This window comes from Prionailurus bengalensis, chromosome C1 (assembly GCF_016509475.1).
Source record: "Prionailurus bengalensis isolate Pbe53 chromosome C1, Fcat_Pben_1.1_paternal_pri, whole genome shotgun sequence".
Lineage (NCBI taxonomy): Eukaryota > Metazoa > Chordata > Mammalia > Carnivora > Felidae > Prionailurus > Prionailurus bengalensis.
Window position 1 is genome coordinate 154,535,320 of NC_057345.1, and position 5,195 is coordinate 154,540,514.

A 5,195-nucleotide genomic window follows, 5' to 3' on the forward strand; every position below is an offset into this window, starting at 1 on the left:
CCTAGTTTTTATAAATTAATTTATATAAATTAATTTTTGTATATTGATCTGGTATCCTGCAACCTCGTGAAACTCATTTATTAGTTCTAATAGTTTTGGGGTGTTTTCGTTGTTGTTCTTAGTGGGTTCCTTAGGATTTTCCGTATATAAGTTCATGTCATTCGCAAATACAGATAGCTTTAGTTCTTCATTTCCAATCTGAGTACCTTTTATTTTGTCTTTCTTCCTCTTGCCTCTCTTTTCTTTTCTTTCATTTTTTCTTCCTCTTCCTCTTCCTCTCCTTTTCATTCCTCTTCTTCTTCCTCTTCTTCTTCTTCTGTTTTTTCTTTTATTTAATTGTCCTGACTAGAACTTCTAGTATAATGTTGAATAGAAGTAGTGAGGACAAATATTCTTGTCTTGTTTATCATCTTAAGTGGGAAATGTTCAGTCTTTTAGCCTTAAGTATGATGTTAGCTGTCAGTTGTCATAAGTGCCTTTTATCACTTGAAAAAGTTCACTTCCAGTCCTAGTCTTTGAGTGTTTTTATTATGAAGAAGCATAGGATTTGTTTAATATTCTTTTCTGCTCACCTTCCTATTTAAAGTATGTCATGTTGGCTATAGAATTCTTGGTTGGCCTACTTTCTTACGGGACTTTGAATGTATCCTTCCATTGCTCCAGCTTAATTATTTATATTGAGAAATCAACTCAGTTGAATTGTCAGTTATTTTAAAAGTAATGTGACTTCTATCCACCCTCCCCATTACTCTTAAGATTTTCTTTTATTCTTGGTTTTCAGCAATTTCACTGTAATGTACTTAGACAAGGATTTTTTTTTATTTATTTCTCTTGCAGTTTGTAAGTGGTCTTGAATTTGTGACATAATATTTTTTGTCAGTTTGGAAATGTTTCCAGACATTCTCTCTTTAAAAAGTGCTTCTTCCCCTTTCTTGCTTTTCTCCCTTTCTGGTATTATAATTGTACATACCTTAGACCTTATCATTGTGCTGTCTTGATCTTTTATGTATTACCAACATTTTTATTTCCCTGTACTTTATTCTAAGTATTTTTTTTCATGACAGCTGAGTCCAAGATATTAATGAACTCACCCATTCATACATAATTTTGGTTATTCTATTTTTAGTGTCTAAATACCCAATGAAATTCTCAATCTTGTCTTTTATCTCCTTGAAAATAATAGGTGTTATTTCAAATATGTGTTTGATAATGCCAATATTTGAAGCCCCTGTGTTTCGCTATTGTGCACTGTTTCTGTTATATTTTATTCATGCCTTATTGTCTCTTTGTGCACCTGGTTATTTACTTGTATTGCTTTCCTGACATTGATTTGCACAAGAACTTGTAGAAATAATTGAAGGCTTGGAATGATGCTAGTAGCTTCCTTTAGAAAGAATTATATTTGCTTCTTCCTGGATGCTGAAAGAACTAGCATTCTGGAGTTACCTCATCTGGAGATGACTCAAAGCTGAGCTCTAGGTCTCCTAAAGACTTACCTACTGTGATTCTCTATCACTGCTACAGTACATCTTCTTGGTGACTCATCCCATATCAAAGGGTTGAGTCTTTGGTTAAGACTCCTTTCTCCACTTCTATAGTGCCCTATTGTCTTAGCCCTCGAGAGAGCATAAAAAGTTGCTCAGCCTTTCCCCTATCCTCTACAATTGCTTCATTTGACGAACCATCTTTATCAGTTCTTAGCCTATTAAAATAGGACTTTTGTAGCCACACACACTTAATGCTAGCTATACTAGCAAAGCAGTTCATAAATTATGGGAAAGTCTTCATTATCTATCTGAATTAAAAGCCACACAGTTTTTCAGTTTTTCTTTTAGAAAAGAAAGTCTACCCCTGGGTGTAAGTTCTTTTAAGATAGAGGGTGCTACTGTGGCCAGCTAGTGTTGGACTTATTTCATAGGAAGACAATCTGTTGGAGACCCCATCATCTTCTGGTAAGTGGCCTTCTGCCACAAGTGGCTATTTTAAATAATCTTTGTACCTAATTAAAAATAAGTTTCTAAGAACAATAATTGAGTTGACATGGAAAGCTACCTGTACTTCTTATGAACTTATTCATTCATCTCCTACCACAGCCTTCAGATGTTCAACCTGATTTATGTAAAAATTTTGGCATGCTTATAAGTGCCTATAATGTCCCAATTAAGTCCCATTACTAAAAATGTTTCAGCAAATTTGTGATATGCCTGCCTGTGTTGCTCTTGCTTTGCAGGAAGAAATTTGGAGCTCCAAAACTATCAGTCTGACACTTTTATGAGCCACATTCAGTATAATATCATTTTTTTTTTCAAAATGGAAAAGAAAACCACAACAGTTCTCCAAGGAGCATACTTTATTCTCCAGGGTTGGAAGCATGACTTTTAGTGAATGCCTATCAGCACACCTGTGCATGTCTGTCTTTATTAGATCAAAAATGTGTACTCTCTAAGACTTCTGAGCTCCGGATGACTCACAGAGATTCTGCCACCAATTTTTTAAATGCAAGTGTAAAGTGCAGCTATTTTATATTTCAATGTTTATTACTTTCAGTGGCTGGGTATAGTTCCTTTCTCATTGTTATTATTTTTTAAATGTAAACAAATTAGATGTCTCTAGTTTAAACATCAGTGCCAGTAAGGCAAAGACTAGCCTTTGAAGGAATGTCTTAAATGAGCATCAGGATTAGATGAAAGAAAGAAAGAAAGAAAGAAAGAAAGAAAGAAAGAAAGAGAAAAGAAAGAAAAGAAGTAATGGAGAAAAAGGAGAAAGGGAGGAGGGAAAGAAGAAAGGGAGGTGCAACATAAAATATAAATGAAAATTGGGGCGCCTGGGTGGCTCAGTTGGTTGAGCATCCGACTTCGGCTCAGGTCATGATCTCGCAGTTCGTGAGTTCAAGCCCCACAACAGGCTCTGCGCTGACAGCTCAGAGCCTGTAGCCTGCTTCAGATTCTGTGTCCCCCTCTCTCTCCGTCCCACCCCTGCTTGTGCTCTGTCTCTCTCTGTCTTTCAAAAATGAATAAACATTTTAAAAATTAAAAAATATATATGTATATATGTATACACATACATGTATATACATATGTATATACACACATATATATGTATATATACATATGTATATACATATATATACACACACACATATATATATATGAAAATTTACTTAAGGAACATTCCTCAGGAGTTGAAATCTCAGGTAATGATTTTTAAAGCAGCAAGACACCATAGATTTTGGCCTAAGGAAATCTGATTGTAAGGAAATGCTGATATATCCTTAATTTCCTAAAGATTCTCTTTTTGCTCACGGTCCTAAGGAACTTGGATTTTCCAAGAAAATTAGAATATACCTGCAAAATTCAAATGCTTGTGTAAGAAAGCTCAGTATCCTATTATATATAGTCCATTTACAATATTCTGCATTCTGTGTGCAAATTCTTCCTTTGGTTTTAGTTTACATTCCTTTCCTTATTCTCAGCATTGGCTTTGACTTCTTTTTGTATATTTTGGTTGTTTCTGTTATTTTTCATGTTATCTTTCTGTGTGTGTGCAGGCCACATCAGATGTTTTTGGAATGAACCTAGTGATGGAGAGATGAATATATAATAATAACAGTTAACAGCTTATAATGATTACTATGTACTGTATACTTTTGTGAAGGGCTAAATGACCTGCAAACTGGGTATGGACAAAACCAGAGAAACATTATTTTATTAAGGCCATTTTAATTCTATATTTTCCCTTCTACTTGTGCCTAGCCACTATGTCATAGGGATCTCTCTTTTCTTGGGCACTCAAATACCAAAGGAAAGGAGGAAGCTAGAGATAAGATTTCAACCTCTCTTCTAATGCTAACCTAGTACCACGTAGGTCTCATGCCATCTAAGGCCTGCTTCACATTTTCTCTTCTAATGCCCAGATGTTTCTCTCATAAGAGGGTTTACCCAATGTGTAGATGATGCCTGGATAGTATGCCCTTTCTTTAAGGATAAGATGGGTCATTTGTTCCTTTCTTAAGCATTGATGTAGAATGTATTGTCTAATGGGGATGGCTTTCTAATAGTATGCCAAACCAGGTCTTGTCTAAGCCTGACAAGAAATTTAGGTAATAGATTAGCAAGCACATGGTTTTACAGGAGTACAACTGACAACTTAGAAAGAGGTGTGAGAATGGTGACATTTCTTTTGGCTTGATACTGAAATCTAGTTTTTGTCTGTGAGCTGCCACCTAATGACAGATACTCAGTTGAGTTCATTCTTTCTTATCTACTGATTTATCTTTGACACATGAGGATTCATAAGTCTTGCTCAAAATTTAGTTCATTATTCTCTCCTTTTCTCTCATCATTACCCCCAGCCTCACAATGCCTTGTGCAGAGATCTGTAGCAAGCATTTCCATCCCTACCTTTAGAATCCATAAGAATATTTCAGAACCTTGTCTGCAAATTCTTTAGGAAGCTGAGGAAAATGGGAGAGAAGTATCATTCTGGGGTCTCTCTTGGACTTGATATCCCAGGTGCCATCTCTCCAGACACATGTATGAAGAAAGAAAGTCTGTCTTCCTGTTTGAGAGGTTGTCCCATCTGGCTATCAGAGCCCAAGACCATCAAATATTTGAGTCTTTTCCCCTTCTCATTCTGATTCCATGCAGCTACCTGGTTAGACCATGTCAAGTAGTCAGTTTGTTTGGCAGTTGCATTTTCAGTATAAATAAGAAATTGTTATACTGATTTTATATGTCAGTGTTAAGGTTATTTTTAGCAAGAGTCATATTTACTAATCCGATCAATTTCAAGTCATTTCTCCAAAGTAGAAGACTAGACTCTGGACTGAGGTGAAGACTCTAGGACTGTTAGCTCCATGAAGGCAGGGACTGTATTTATCTTGTCCATCACCCTCTATTTTAAAGTGCCTGGCCCTTAGTTGGCATTTAATATATCTGAATGAGCGAAGTCTACCTTCTTAGGCTACTGAGAAGTAACTACCCAATTGGTTTCGCTCTTGGTGGCATCAATCATATCACACAAGGTTTCTTTTGAACTGCTTAGTAAGCTGTAGTACTGTTATTTTATAGAAGTTAAAACCAAGAATTAAAGTAGTTAAATAAGTTTCCTATTATCACAAAGCTCAAGAATGACTTTGGAACCTTGATGTAGAGAGGTTCAAAGCCCATACCCTTTCTATTACATCATGGAGCTCA